Raw genomic sequence first — 16,687 nt, 5'->3', positions numbered from 1 at the left:
GTGCCTGGCAATATTAGTGTCTCCAAAATAGTAGTTAAGAAGGTTGCAGTTGGGATCACAGAGATTGTGTGGCCCAACACATTCATTTAGAGGCTGAAAAAACTTGAGTAAAAAGTTTGAAATGACTGAAAATTATTAGGAAAGAAACTATATCAAAGAGGATTCTGTTTAAAAGTATTACATCTCGTAATTTGAGCCTATTGTGAGTTGTAACTTTTGTTGTTTAATAGTTGAGACTCCTCCCTCTCATTAATCTAAAACATGTTCACACTGTTACTTTCTATCCTGTTCTGTTGATCTATATTTCCGTTTTTGTGCCAGCACCATATTGTTGTGATGACTACAGCTTTGTAGTAAAGTCTGAAGTCAGGGAGCCTGATTCCTCCAGCTCCATTTTTCTTTCTCAAGATTGCTTTGGCTATTCGAGGTCTCTTGTGTCTCCATACATATTTTAAGATTTTTGTGTTCTAGTTCTGCGAAAAATGCCATTGGTAATTTGACAGGGATTGCACTGAATCTGTAGATTGCCTTGGTATTACAGTCATTTTGACAATATTGATTTTTCCAATCCAAAAACATGGTATATCTTTCCAGCTGTTTCTATCATCTTCAATTTCTTTCATCAGCATCTTACAGTTTTCAGAGTACAGGTCTTTTGCCTCCTTAGGTAGGTTTATTCCTAGGTATTAAATTTATTCTTTTTGATGCTAAGGTAAATGGGATTGTTTCCTTAATTTCTCTTTCTGATCTTTCATTGCTAGTGTATAGAAATGCAACAGATTTCTGTGTATTAATTTTGTATCCTGCCACTTTACCGAATTCATTGATGAGCTCTAGTAGTTTTCTGGTAGCATTTTTAGGATTATCTATGTATACTATCCTGTCATCTGCAAACAGTGGCAGTTTTACTTCTTTTCCAATTTGTATTCCTTTTATTTCTTTTTCTATTCTGATTGCTGTGGCTAGCACTTCCAAAACTATGTTGAATAATAGTGGTGAGAGTGGACATCCTTGTCTTGTTCCTGATCTTAGAGGAAATGCTTTCAGCTTTTCACCACTGAGTATGATGTTAGCTGTGGGTCTGTCATCTATGGCTTTTCTTATGTTGAGGTAGGTTCTCTTTATGCCCACTTTCTGGAGAGTTTTTAATCAGGAACGGGTACTGAATTTTGTCAAAAGCTTGTTCTGCATCTATTTAGATGATCATATGATTTTTATTATTCAATTTGTTAATGTGGTGTATCACACTGATTGATCTGCATATATTGAAGAATCCTTGCATCCCTGGGATAAATCCCACTTGATCATGGTGTATGATCCTTTTAATGTATTGTTGGATTCGGTTTGCTAGTATTTTGTTGAGGATTTTTGTGTCTATGTGCATCAGTGATATTGGCCTGTAATTTTCTTTTGTTGTTGTTGTTGTTGTATCTTTGACTGGTTTTGGTATCAGGGTGATGTTGGCCTGAGTTTGGGAGTGTTCCTTCCTCTGCAATTTTTTGGAATAGTTTCAGAAGGATAGGTGTTAAGTCTTCTCTAAATGTTTGATAGAATTCACCTATGAAGCCAGCTGGTTCTGGACTTTTGTTCGTTGGAAGTTTTAAAATCACAGTTTCAATCTCATTACTTGTGATTGGTCTGTTCATATTTTCTATTTCTTCCTGGTTCTGTCTTGGAAGATTGTCCAATGGACAATTGGTCCATTTCTTCTAGGTTGTCTGTTTTATTAGCATATGGTCGCTTGTAGTAGTCTGTTATCCTTTGTGTTTCTGTGGTGTCAGTTGTAACTTTTTTCATTTCTAATTTTATTGATTTGAGTCTGTTCCCTTTTTTTTCTTGATGAGTCTGGCTAAAGGTTTATCAACTTTGTTTATCTTTTCAAGGAACCAGCTTTTAGTTTCACTGGTCTTTGCTATTGTTTTCTTCGTCTCTATTTCATTTATTTCTGCTCTGATCTTTATGGTATCTTTCCTTCTACTGCCTTTTGGTTTTGTTTGTTCCTCTTTCTTTAGTTGCTTTATGTGTAAGAACAGGTTGTTTGTGATTTTTCTTGTTTCCTAAGATTGTATTGCTATAAACTTCCCTCTTAGAACTGCTTTTGCTGCGTCCCTTAGGTTTTAGATTGTTATGCTTTCATTTTCATTTGTCTCTAGGTTTTTTTGATTTCCTCAGTGTTCCATTGGTTGTTTAGCAGCATATTGTTTAGGCTCCATGTGTTTGTGTTTTTTAGTTTATTTCTTGTAGTTGATTTCTAATCTCATAGTGTTGTGGTCAGAAAAGATACCTGATACAACTTCAATTTTCTTAAATTTACTGAGACTTGCTTTGTGGCCCAGCATATGATTTATCCTGGAGAACCTTCCATGTGCACTTGAGAAGAATGTGTATTCTGCTGCTTTTGGATGGAGTGTTCTATAAATATTGGTTAAGGCCCTCTGATCTAATGTGTCATTTAAGGCCTGTGTTTCCTTATTGATTTTCTGTCTGGGTGATCTGTCCATTGATGAAAGTGGGGTGTTAAAGTCACCCACTATTATTGTGTTACTGTTGGCTTCTCCTTTAATGGCTATTAGTATTTGCCTTATATATTGAGGTGCTTCTATGTTGGGCGCATATATATTTACAATTGTTATATCTTCTTGGATTGATCCTTGATCATTCTGTAGTGTCCTTCTTTGTCTCTTGTAATAGGCTTTATTTTAAAGTCTCTTTTGTCTGATATGAGTATCGCTACTCTAGGTTTCTTTTGATTTCCATGTGCATGGAATACCTTCTTCCATCCCCTCACTTGCAGTCTATATGTGTCCCTAGATCTGAGGTGGGTCTCTTGTAGACAGCATATATATGGATCTTGTTTTTGTATCCATTCAGCCAGTCTATGTCTTTTGGTTGGAGCATTTAATCCATTTACTTTTAAGGTAATTATCAATATGTATGTTCTTACTGCCATCTTGTTAATTGTTTTGGATTTGTTTTTGTAGGTCTTTTTCTTCCCTTCCTCTTTTGTTCTCCTCTCTTGTAATTTGATGTCTAACTTTAGTGATGTGTTTGGATTCCTTTTTCTTTTTTGTGTATCTATTGTTGATTTTCGGTTTGTGGTTACCATGAGGTTTTGATATAGCAGTCTATACACACACACACACACACACATACACACAAGACTGTTTTCAGTTGCTGGTCTCTTATTTTCAAATGCATTTCCAATATCCTACACTTGTACCCTTCTCTTCTCATGATTGCTGATTTTTATATAATATTTGTGTGTGGATGATTTCCTACCTTTACCATATGAGATTGCCTTTACTGGTGAGCTTTTTCATTTGTAATTTTCTTGTTTCTAGTCATGGCCTTTTCTTTTTCATCTAGAGAAGTTCCTTTAGCGTTTGTTGTAAAGCTGGTTTGGTGGTGCTGAATTCTCTTAGCTTTTGCTTGTAAAGCTTTTGATTTCTCTGTCAAATCTGAACAAGAGCCTTGGTGGGTAGAGTATTCTTGGTTGAAGGTTTTTCCTTTTTGTCACTCTAAATACATCATGCCATTCCCTTCTGGCCTGCAGAGTTTCTGCTGAAAAACCAGCTGATAACCATATGGGGATTCCCTTGTATATTATTTGTTGCTTTTACCTTGTTGGTTTTAATACTTTCTCATGGTCTTTTTGTCAGTTTGATTAATATGCGTCTTGGCATGTTCCTCCTTGGGTTTATCCTATATGGGACTCTTTGTGCTTCCTGGACTTGGGTGGCTGTTTCCTTTCCCATGTTAGGGTAGTTGTTGGCTATTATCTCTTCAAATATTTTCTCAGGCCCTCTTTCTCTCTCTTGCATTATAGGAGTCCCAGAAGGAGAAATGTTGGTGCATTTAATGTTGTCCCAGAGGCCTCTGAGACTGTCCTCATTTCTTTTCATTCTTTTTCCTTTGTTCTGTTCTGAAGCAGTGATTTTCACCATTCTATCTTCCAGCTCACTTATTCATTCTTCTGCCTCATTTATTCTGCTATTGAGTCCTTCTAGTATATTTTTCATTTCAGTTATTATATTTTTCATATGTTTTGTTCTTTAAACTTCTAGCTCTTTATTAAACATTTCTTGTATCCTCTCAGTCTGTGCCTCCAATCTTTTTCTGAGATCTTGAGTCATTTTTTACTATCATTATTCTGAATTCTTTTTCAGGTAGATTGCCTATCTCCACTTCACTTAGTTGTTCTTCTGGGGTTTTATCTTGTTGCTTCGTCTGGCACATATTTCTCTGCTGTCTCATTTTGTCTAACTTTCTGTGTTTGTGGTCTCTGTTCCTCAGGCTGCAGGACTGTAATCCTTCTCGGTTCTGGTGTCTACACCCTGGTGTGTGAATTTGGCCCAGGAGCTTGTTCAGGCTTCTTGGTGGGAGGGACTGGTGCCTGCCCACTGGTGGAGCTGGGTCTTGTCCCTCTGATGGGCAGGGTCACATCAAGGGGTGTGTTTACAGGTGGCTGTTGGCTCAGGATGACTTTAGGCAGCCTGTCTGCTGGTGGGTGGGGCTGTGTTCCCACCCTGTTTGTTGTTTGGTCTGAGGCATTCTAGCATTGGAGGCTGCAGGCTGTTGGGTGGGGCCAGGTCTCAGTGCCAAAATGGTGACCTCCAGGAGAACTCAAGCCAATGAGTATTCCCTGGGGCATGCACCACCATTGTCCTTGCCCCTGCAGTGAGCACAGCTGACCCCCACATCCCCAGGAGGCCCTCCAAGACCCACAGGTGGGTCTGGCCGAGGCTCTTAATGGAGTCACTGCTTTGCCCTGGGTCCCAGTTCATGTGAAACCTCTGCATGCCTCCCAAGAGTGGAGTCTGTTTCTCCCAGTCCTGTTGGAGCTCCTGCACTCAAGCCCTGCTGGCCTTCAAAGCCAAATGCTCTGGGGGATCCTCCTCCCAATGCCAGAACCCCAGTCTGGGAAGCCTGCCATGAGGCTCAGAACTCTCACTCCTGTGGGAGAACCTCTGTGATATAATTATTTTCCAGTTTGTGGGTCACCCACTGGTATGGGATTTGATTTTATTGTGAATGTGCCTCTCCCACCATCTCATTGTAGCTTCTTCTTTGTCTCTGGGTGTAGAATATCGTTTTTGTTAGATTCAAGTCTTTCTGTGTTGATGGTTGTTCAGCAGTTAGTTGTGACTTTGGTGTTTTTGTGAGAGAAGGTGAGCTCAAGTCCTCTACTCCACCATCTTATTTCTTGTCCTGTTGAAATCAAGTTTTTTGTAAACTGAAGGTCTTGTAGAAGTTTCTATAAACTTCGTTAAGCACTCACTCTCACCCCCAGGGTACAAGAATGTCAAAGTTGGGTGAGAACTGCCAATTCTATATCCATGTTGTAATGTAATCCTGGGATGACATGTTTGGTTACCCGAAAGTGTCCATTTATAACCCTAATAAAATGAGGTGGCCTGACAGGTCTTTTTTTTTTTTTTTGACAGGTCTTTAAGTCTTCTGTGGAACTTGAAAGCACAGTGTCTCCCTGCTTGTAAACTTGGCCATGGTAAGCTGGCTCCAGAAGGCAATTTTATTATCCATTATTTAGTATTAAGTGTGCAATAATTTTCCTTTCTTCAAATTATAATCCACAAGTCCTGTATTGGCCATCAGTGAAGAGACAAAGTGTCAGCTGTCTGTCTACCCTGGGAAGAAACTCATAGCTTGAGTTTATTCTTCAAAATATGGTGCATGTAGAATCCCCTCCAGCTCCCCAACATGAAGATGGGTTCTTCAGGTATTAGTGCCCTGAACACAAGCAACTTCTTCTGAGGTGCTGAGACTCAACCCTCTCCTGACCTGATGGATTTAGAAACAGAAATGGGAACTGGTGCTTTGGAGAGAGAACCTAGCCATATCTCAGGTAAGGGATGGCAGAAAATTTCAGTTCTATCACCAACTGAACTGCTGTGTTTGTTTGTTCATTTGTTTATTTATTTACTTAAACATCTTTATTGGAGTATAACTGCTTTACAATGGTGTGTTTCTGCTTTATAACAAATTGAATCAGCTATACATATATAAATATCCCTATATCTCCTCCCTCTTGCATCTCCCTCCCACCCTCCCTATCCCACCCCTCTAGGTGATCACAAAGCACCGAGTTGATCTCCCTGTGCTATGCGGCTGCTTCCCACTAGCTATCTATTTTACATTTGGTAGTGTATATATGTCCATGCCACTCTCTCACGTCATCCCAGCTTACCCTTCCCCCTCCCCGTGTCCTCACGTCCATTCTCTACATCTGTGTCTTTATTCCTGTCCTGCCCCTAGGTTCTTCAGAACCATTTGGGTTTTTTTTAAGATTCCATATATATATGTTAGCATACAGAATTTGTTTTTCTCTTTCTGACTTACTTCACTCTGTATGACAGACCCTAGGTCTATCCACCTCACTACAAATAACTCAATTTCATTTCTTTTTATGGCTGAGTAATATTCCATTGTATATATGTGCCACATCTTCTTTATCCATTCATCTGTCGATGGACACTTAGGTTGCTTCCGTGTCCTGGCTATTGTAAATAGAGCTGCAATGAACATTTTGGTACATGACTCTTTTTGAATTATGGTTTTCTCAGAGAATATGCCCAGTAGTGGGATTGCTGGGTTGTATGGTAATTCTATTTTTAGTTTTTTAAGGAACCTGCATACTGTTCTCCATAGTGGCTGTATCAATTTACATTCTCACCAACAGTGCAAGAGGGTTCCCTTTTCTCTACACTCTCTCCAGCATTTACTATTTGCAGAATTTTTGATGATGGCCATTCTGAACGGTGTGAGGTGATACCTCATTGTAGTTTTGATTTGCATTTCTCTAATGATTAGTGATGCTGAGCATTCTTTCATGTGTTTGTTGGCCATCAGTATATCTTCTTTGGAGAAATGTCTATTTAGGTCTTCTGCCCATTTTTGGATTGAGTTGTTTGGGTTTTTTCGATATGGAGCTGCATGAGCTGCATGTAAATTTTGGAGATTAATCCTTTGTCAGTTGCTTCATTGGCAAATTTCTTCTCCCATTCTGAGGGTTGTCTTTTCGTCTTGTTTATGGTTTCCTTTGCTGTGCAAAAGCTTTTCAGTTTTATTAGGTCCCATTTGTTTATTTTTGTTTTTATTTCCATTTCTCTAGGAGGTGGGTCTAAAAGGATCTTGCTGTGATTTATGTCATAGAGTGTTCTGCCTATGTTTTCCTCTAAGAGTTTGATAGTTTCTGGCCTTACATTTAGGTCTTTAATCCATTCTGAGTTTATTTTTGTGTATGGTGTTAGGGAGTGTTCTAATTTCATTCTTTTACATGTAGGTGCCCAGTTTTCCCAGCACCTATTGAAAACGCTGTCTTTTCTCCATTGTATATTCTTGCGTCCTTTTTCAAAAATAAGGTGACCATAGGTGTGTGGGTTTATCTCTGGGCTTTCCCTCCTGTTCCATTGATGTATGTTTCTGTTTTTGTGCCAGTACCATACTGCCTTGATTACTGCAGCTTTGTAGTAGAGTCTGAAGTCTGGGAGCCTGATTCCTCCAGCTCCATTTTTCTTTTTCAAGATTGCTTTGGCGATTCGGGGTCTTTTGTGTTTCCATACAAATTGTGAAAATTTTTGTTCTAGTTCTGTGAAAAATGCCATTGGTAGTTTGTTAGGGATTGCATTGAATCTGTAGATTGCTTTGGGTAGTAGAGTCATTTTCTCAATGTTGATCCTTCCAATCCAAGAACATGGTACATCTCTCCATCTATTTGTATCATCTTTAATTTCTTTCATCAGTGTCTTATAATTTTCTGCATACAGGTCTTTTGTCTCCTTAGGTAGGTTTATTCCTAGATATTTTATTCTTTTTGTTGCAATGGTAAATGGGAGTGTTTTCTTGATTTCACTTTCAGATTTTTCATCATTAGTGTATAGGAATGCCAGAGATTTCTGTGCATTAATTTTGTATCCTTCTACTTTACCAAATTCATTGATTAGCTCTAGTAGTTTTCTGGTAGCATCTTTAGGATTCTCTATGTATAGTATCATGTCATCTGCAAACAGTGACAGCTTTACTTCTTCTTTTCCCATTTGGACTCATTTCTTTTTCTTCTCTGACTGCTATGGCTAAAACTTCCAAAACTATGTTTGTTGAATAATAGTGGTGAGAGTGGACAACCTTGTCTTGTTTGTGATCTTAGAGGAAATGGTTTCAGTTTTTCACCATAGAGAACGATGTTGGCTGTGGGTTTTTCATATATGGCTGTTATTATGTTGAGGTAAGTTCCCTCTATGCCTAATAACTGCTGTGTTTTAAAAGAACATTGCCCCTGTCAGGAGCTCATGGAACAAGGATACCCCAGGGACTCTTTAGTGTGGTCATCTTAACCAGTCGGACTGCACGCAATCATACATCCACACAGATGCCAGTGTTTCTTCCTAAGCATGTGATGCTTTGAGAATGCATGATATATTTTAAATTCTGGGACCTGAAGGTAAAGGTATGATAACAGTTGCCGTGAAAGGAGTAGAGGTTTAAGGTATTTCTGTGGCCTTAATCCTTAGCATTGTTTAGCCACATATGTGAGTAAGTGTGTGGGTGTGTGAGAGGCTTGTATTTTTATTTCCACTTAAACTCAAGTACTTAATTCTGTGATTGAAACTACACAGTAATGCACACATGTGGTCAAAGACTGCAAAGCCTTTTCAATAAAATTATTTAAAACACAGACACAGAGAAATAAGGGAACATAGCAAAGCAAAAGCAGTTTGTGTGCTAACCACAAAGCCCTTTGGGAGGGTGGACTGCACTTTTTGGAAGCCAGATTGCCCCGGTGACCCCCAAAGTATAGATCACTTCAAGATGAGCTAAGTTGGAGGGTCTAAGTTGACTTTTTAGAGCCATGTGCAGACGGCATCAAAGACGAGAAGTTTCTCTTCCAAGGTCTCATTTCTAGGCTCATTTCCTACCCTCACTTTTTTTCAAGCTTTTCCCTGAAAGATACACACACATATATACCCTCAACCGACTGTTTAAAAGACATATTTAGCCAATAGAATTTCACAAGATCTGGAATGTGCTGTGAGGAGATTTAAGGGCAGCGCTGAAACAAAGCAGAACTTCAGGACAGTCAGACTGGCTAAGATGATCACACTAAATAGTCCCTGGGGTATCCTTGTTCCATGAGCTCCTGACCCTCAGGGGCAATGTTCTTTTTAAACTACAACTGCCTCAGAGTTCAGCTCCAGGGTCCCACAGAAGCAGGATCTTTTCCTGTCTGGTGTCCAAGGGCAGCCTCATTTTGAATTCAAGTTGAAATTCTTTGCCAAAATACCCTTGAGGAAAATATTGATTTCTCTCCAGGCTATTGTAGGTGGCAAGTCCCTTATTTCCTTTTCCTATACTGAGCCCGTTTTCCCCAGCCCCACTGTTTTCCTTTCTAGTTCATATTGTTCTTTTGGCCAACATTCTATCTGTTGCCATGAGAGCACACCAGCTCATCCTGCCTCACTCCCCTCATTTTCGTCTAAACTCACAGCACCACCACAAACACATGTAAAGGCTTCACAATGCCCCACCCTAATCATCCCCTTGGGTCTGGTGTCCCCTCCAGCTCTTGGCTCTCCAGAGATGCTTCAAACACCAAGCAGCCACCATGTTCTCTGGAAATCTTTTTTTTTTTTTAACATAAGGCTCTATATTTACTTTTTATCACATTCATATCTACCTCATATTGGGGGTACTTCACAAGGCACAATCACTTGGAAATAGATTGGAATAGGGGATTTCTCTTTGAACAACAGTTGCTGGTGTCCAAAAGCTCACCATTTTTTTTTAAGGAGATGAACAAATACATACACTAGTGCTACAGAAATCAGGAATTTTTTTTTTAAGGAGATGAACAAATACATACACTAGTGCAACAGAAATCAGGACACAGTCTATATATATGGAGTCCAACCACAGCGCTATGGGGTTTTATAGCTGGAAGGAAGCTTAGGTCTAAATTTCCTACCTTTGCACTTAAAAAAAATTTAGATTCAGAATCAGTGGTGAAATTATTCTTTCCCAAGAACCAGAGACTACAGGGCCTTAATTAAGAAGCCTTGAGGGCTTCCCTCGTGGCGCAGTGGTTGAGAGTCCGCCTGCCGATGCAGGGGACACGGGTTCGTTCCCCGGTCCGGGAAGATCCCACATGCTGCGGAGCGGCTGGGCGTGTGAGCCATGGCCACTGAGCTTGCGCTTCCAGAGCCTGTGCTCCGCAATGGGAGAGGCCACAACAGTGAGAGGCCCGCATACAGCAAAAAAAAAAAAAAAAAAGAAGCCTTGAGGCAGAAGGTAGGACTTGGAACAACCTTGAAGAGTATGTACAATTTGGATGAAAACTACCATGTTGTGCCTATCTGGTAGAGTTTGTTGAATTCTGAGGTGTTGGCAGCACATGGAGTACCAGGCCTCCTGCCAACCTTCAAATGCCCTATCAAAGTGTTCCACACCAACCAGCAGATAGATTACTGATAAGAGGAGAACAGACCCACGAAAAAACTGGCACTGATTTCAGATGCCTCGTGGGATGTATTTAGGATTATGGCCTCTCATTTCAAAACTGTTAGTGCAGCAGCAGTATTTTAATACAGTTCCCTGCCTGATTAATTTGTTTTCCAAAGACCTAAGAGAAGCTGGAGGAAATCAGTGATTTATGTGGGCTGACAATTCTACAGCGGACTTTTCCGCCTGAGAGTGACTTCTGCTAATTGTAAATCCAAATGGTTACCTTGTTATCTAATATATCATGGAGCCCTGGGGCTGCAACCAAATTCACTCTGGATAGTGTAGGGAGAGGAATATGGTACTGGTTTCATTTGAAAAGGAGCACTGCCTTGGGATGAGGCCACTGGCTTCTCTCTCCCTGTGTAGAAGGAAAGGGTGAGATGCCAGAGGCCCACAGCCTAGAGTGTAGGAACTAGAAGCTGCACCTCTATCAAGATGCCCCTCTCAGCACTTTTCTTGGTACCATTTTTCTTTACAAAAACACACAGTAGCCGGCATGGATTGAATTGTGCCTCCCCCCCCCCGCCCCTGACACCCCACATTCATATGTTGAAGCTCTAAGCCCTAGTCCTTCAGAATGGGATCTTATTTGGAGATACAGTCTTTACAGAAGTAAGGAAGTTAAAATAAGGTCCTTACGGTCGGCTCTGATTCAATAGGACTGGTATGCTTATAAAAAGGGGGGGAAATTTGGACACAGAGACAGACACACAGAAGGAAGACACAGGGAGAAGATGGCCATCAACAAGCCAAGGAGGGAAGCCAGAAACAGATCCTTCCCTTACAGCCCTCAGAAGGAATCAACCCTGCCAACACCTTGATCTTGGACTTCTAGCTTCCAGAACTGTGAGACAATACACTTCTGTTGTTTATGCCACCCGGTTTGTGATATTTTGTAATGGCAGCCCTAGGAAACAAATACAGTAGCCATTACTGGGATTTAGAAAGTTTTTTAAAAAAAATAAGGATCCATATTTGAATTTTTTTGTACTTAATCCGATCCTCCACTGGGGGCTACCGCCAAAGCTACAGTTACCTGGGGGGTGGAGTGGCTGTAAGGGACAACCTGTCAAAGATTGAAAGTGAAGAAAAGGTTTTTTTCACTCCATATTTTTTGATACTTCATTCAAGTTGCTGCCTAAGCAGCAGAAAGAAGCATTTTCTGTGTTGAATCCCCAAACTGCCATAGGGCCTTTTCAAAGAGGCTCAAGTGGAACTGGCCTTAATGGATGAGAAGGGCACGATGGGATCCTAGGGAAGATTAGCACCTTCATTGCTGTGCCTGATTGTAATTGCAGCCTCTAGTTCCACTTGAGGGAGCTGCCTTTGCCATCTGAAGGATGTGCCCCTGCCAAACGTGCGTGCACAGCAGTGTGAAGCGACCGTAAAGTACACGGAGTGGAGACAGCCCTCTGAGCCTCACACTGGCACTTAATAGCGTTCAATTCAGGGACCTCAACAGCTCCTTATCCTGGTTGGTCAAAGGCGCCTTCCTACCACTAGGTGGCAGTAGGGTCTGCTGCAGGAACGCAGTCCCAAGACCAGTTCATAAACTTGAATGTGCTTAAGGTTCACCTTAGAATCAAGTTCATTTTTCCTCTGATGTAAAGCAAAGCTAACTGGCCAGCCATCTTAGGAGGGCTCTTAGGGAAGTGATACAGATTTCCCTTTCATCTAGCACAGAAGAATTATAGGATGCTCAGAGCTGAAGGACCCTGTCAACAAGCTGACTGGGTCTCAGCCCTGTATGTGTGGGGAACTTTTAAAAATACCATTGCCCTGGTCCACCCTCAGGGATTTTATTTCTAATACACAATATGTCCCCAACAGGTGACTGTATCAGTTAATACATTCGTTTACCTGACACCTTTTTGCGAGGAATCCACCATAATTTGGAAACATCTACCCAGCCTCACAGTGACTAAGCCGGGGAGACAGGAAGTGAATGAAAAAATGGGGCCAAGCGTGGTAAAGAACGTGCGTGCCCTTTCACATGTCCTCGGTAAGGCGGTGTAGTTGAATAGTGTCCCCTGAAAACTCAGGTACACCTGGAACCTTTGAAATGTGATTTTATTCAGAAATATGGTCTTTGCAGATGTAATTAGTTAAGATGAGTTCATCCTGGATTACGGTGGGCCCTAAATCCAGTGACAGGTGTTCTCACAAGAAGAGAGGACACAGAGGCACAGAGGCACAGGGAGGTAGTGGGAACTGGGGCAGGGATCAGAGTGCTGCAAGTCAAACAACGCTGAGGACCACGTGGACCACCAGAGGCTGGAGGAAGCCAGGAAGGATCCTCTCCTAGAGCCTTCAGACGTACCAGGGCGCCGCCAACACCTTGACCTCAGATTTCTGGCCTCCAGACTGGGAGACAAATTTCTGTTGTTTAAGCCTCCCAGCCTGGGTACTTTGTCACGGCAGCCCTAGGAGCACAGGCAATGCCAAACCAAAGGGAAGCCAGGCCCTCATCTCCACTCCCTAGTCATCTGCACACCATCCATCACACTTGGGGAGGCCTTGTTCTTTACTAAGTGGACAGTACTTATGCATCCTCCCTTCTACCCAATTTTCCCATTCCTCCTCAGGGCCCAGGAGAGCGAATGGCATGAAGGAGGCCAGCCCGGCTCTCACAAGGGCCACAGGTGTGATTTAAACTTGCTTTCCCTAAAAGTCTCATTTGTTCCTAGTCTGGTTCCTTTTGAATTGGTTTTTGTTTTCTGAAGGCTCAGGAGCCTGGCAAACCCTGGCTTCCTATGACGATGGAGAAGATGGAGATCAAAATCAGAAACAAAAGCAGCAGGGAAAGTGTGGAGGGAGTGGGGAAGGAGAGAGAGGCTGGTGTTAGGAGGTAAAGAAAGAAGAATAATGGTGCCACCCAAGGAGGGCCTGGATGAATAGACTCAGGCAAGCACAAGAGCAGAACTGGCCTTGAGGAAGGTGGAAATCACCTGGCCTGTGAGGCCAGGATTCACTGTGAAACCAGGACAGAGCAGAAAAAAAATCTACCATAGCCCTATCTGCTGTCATTTAATTGTTAACTGTGGGCCTAATACAACTGAAAAGCCAGTATGCGTTTATAACTCCAATTCCCTAAGGTAATCCTAAAACAGCAGTTTAATACTCTTTGTTAAAAAAAAAAAAAATCCTACAGTGACCTCCTAATCCAGCCCAGCGGGTTGTCTCATTAATTTGAAGCCGGCGTCGCTCGTTTCAGGACAGGAATCCCTCTAGGTGCCATGGGGTGCAGGCAGTTGGATCCATTTTTTCAGCTTTTCTACATGTCTTAGAAATATTATTTGGTCAATGACTTAAGAGGGTCAAGCCTTCCTAGAGATAAAAAAGGGCCCTATTTTGTTCTTTCTGAAATCTCTTCATTTCTCAACGATGTGGTCATATGGTGAAAGAAAATGGCATTCTGGTGAAATGCCTTACAAGCCCAAGGCAGCCTTGGCTTCTTCTCTTCCTGTTTTGGTCTCACTAAAATCTGCCAAAACCTCGAGCAGCATCTTTGGTTGGTGGGGACTGTAGCTCTCTGCTGAGAAGCGATAGAATTGCCACTGTTGCACATAAACATCTTTTGCAGCAGCCAATGCTGGCTTATGCAAGGAGGGATTCAAGAGACCCGATACTTCACATCCAAGTCATTAATGTCAATGCCAGCAGAGTCAAGTCCAGAAAGGCAGTTTCTCTTGCCAGAAAGTTCCACTGAATTTCCTAGGACCCCCGTGACCTAATTTAAAGTGTTTTTCTTCTCAGGCTTTTTTCATACATAATAGTCTGATAAGCTGTTAATTCACAATCATTTCCACTTCTCTGCCACCCTTCATCCCATGATGAAAGAGTATTATTAACCACCGTAAAGACACATTAAATAACAAAGCTGTCCAACAGCTGCACATCAGAGCACTGATCTCCAATACTGGCACGGCTAAAAAAAATGGCTTAACTGTTTCTCTGCCCACAGCTATTTTTGTACTTCAGCCACCTTGCAGGAACACATATCTGGATGAAAGGACATATTATTGAGAGGCTGTTAATATGGAACAGTGTAAAAAGAAAAGGGCATAACCTCAAGACCTAAATAACAGAAGTGAGAAAATTGTCGTTTTGTGGCAGCCCTCTTTCAAACTTCTATATTATTTACAAATCAATTCCATTATCTCCCACTTACCCATCCATTCTCAGCTAGTCATAAAAAAGGGACACGCTCACCCATGACATTTTTCAGCTGCATTGCCTTTGTTGGTTGTTCCTCTTTCCATTAACACCAAATTGCATTCTACACCAGGTAAAGGAGTCGCCTGAGGAACTGAAATAATAAGCTGTCATGATCAGCACCATAGAATATCGGACTATTCAAAAAGTGGAATCTAGCCCTATTATGAAGATGGCATGATTGCCCATTTAAAATCAAGAGCCTGCTTATCTCTGCTGTATTCTTTTAAATACCCTAATCTGTGTCATCAACTCAAAACTCAATGGAAACACCTCTTTGGTCATTGGATAAAATCATCTTCAAAAACACGATGATTTGAGTATTTGAAAATGAATCAGATAGCCTGGAAGTGCAGCGTGAAGGTGAATGGCCTTTTCCAAGCAATAACTAGGAACATGGAACCTGAACCAAATGCTTCAATAAGGGTGCTGGAACAATTAGCAGCCTTTTAAGGTAACCTATCCTTTTAATTTCATGTCAAATTATCAGAAAAAGCAGGATAGCTGGCCTAATTCACATGCACATAATGTGGGTGGATCTTTAAAAAGGAAATTTCATATGTTATCTGGTGTGCATAAATCATTTGAGTTTAAATCATATTTTACAGTGATATAAACAGTATTGTCCATTAGTATGCAAACAGTAGCACTAGGGGATTAGTTACAACTACCAATTCTTAAAGGAGAAGAAACATTACAAGAGAAATCTATGTTTGGTTATAACACCCACTATAATGTCACCACAGAAGCCTTCAACTGCCCTTTCAGTAAGGATGGCTACGATTAAGAGGATTCTAATCAGGTCAAGAGGAAGGAAAGACAAAGGTGTAGGCAAGATTGGTTTTCCCTTCTGATGCTTTCCTTTGCCATCCACTCTTTCACAGCGTGGAGGCAAATGACAATATTGAAGGGAAGGCAATAAGCTGTATCCTTTAAGATTGGAAGAGCGTGCTAAATAAAAATCTCCAGCATGAAAACACACCCTGGAATTACAAGTTAATGGTGCAGAACTTTCTAGATGCACTGCCACAAAAGTTTAACTACTGTGATGGTTGATGGTAGAATATGTGATGAAACAGTGAAATTTGAAGAAACAGCTATGGCTCTTCTGGGAAAAACCTTATTTCTACAACTCCTTGTAATTTAGAATAAGTCATGGCCAGTCAGACCTAGAAGGGGTCTTAAGAGGTGACTTAATGATCTATTTCATAGATGAGAAAACTGAGGACCAAAAAGGTTGATTAATTCAAGGTCAGGGATTAATGAGAGGCAGAGATAAGCATAGTATCCTGGTGCCTATTTCTAATTAATTCTTGTCTTATTTGATTCTGCAAGAGTTGAAGGGACTGAGTTAAAGTACTAGAACAATGGTGTGGGGGACCATTTCTGGGGGTCCATGAGGTCTAACTATTTTCCTATTCATACTAAGATGTTATTTGCCCTTTCATTCTCATTCCCTCTCATGGGTGCCCAGTTGAATACAGTCATGTGCCAGATCATGCCAGACCAATGTAGGTAGAAGTTGATATGAAAATCCAGCTTCTTCAGACAATAGGGACTGCAAAAAAGTAAAATAATGGCACTCTTCTCACTAAGCTTATTTTTGTCCTGGAAAAGTTATTTTCATAAAAATTTACTTAACATTTTAATAGTTATTATTTTAAATGAACAAATATTTAAAAATTTTCTCATTTTAAAAATATAAAATATTGATAGATATAACCCACATACACAAAAGCTATTTGGGATCCTCAATTTTTAGAATGTAAAGGGATTCAGAGATGAAAAGGTTTAAGAACTGTGGCACTAAAACTTGAAAAAATAGAAAGGAAACCAAGATGAAAGTGGAATTTTATAAAAACTACTCTCACTTCTTTTTTGGATCCATCTCTCACCTTCATGAGGAGCATGATTCCAATGAGATGGACACATCAATCAATCAGTAACAACTACAGTG

The 16,687-nt window shown here is 40.8% G+C and overlaps 1 protein-coding gene across 1 annotated transcript in view; it reads right to left on the bottom strand.

The window, feature by feature from the left end:
• PIP5K1B (phosphatidylinositol-4-phosphate 5-kinase type 1 beta) overlaps positions 1 to 16,687 on the bottom strand; it is a 214,206-nt gene that overhangs the window by 773 nt on the left and 196,746 nt on the right. The gene's annotated exons all lie outside the window — the stretch shown is intronic.

Source organism: Mesoplodon densirostris, chromosome 6, assembly GCF_025265405.1.
Source record: "Mesoplodon densirostris isolate mMesDen1 chromosome 6, mMesDen1 primary haplotype, whole genome shotgun sequence".
In the NCBI taxonomy this organism is placed as follows: Eukaryota; Metazoa; Chordata; class Mammalia; order Artiodactyla; family Ziphiidae; genus Mesoplodon; species Mesoplodon densirostris.
The sequence above is the reverse complement of the archived record's forward strand: the minus strand, read 5'-3'. Positions and strand labels throughout refer to the sequence as shown.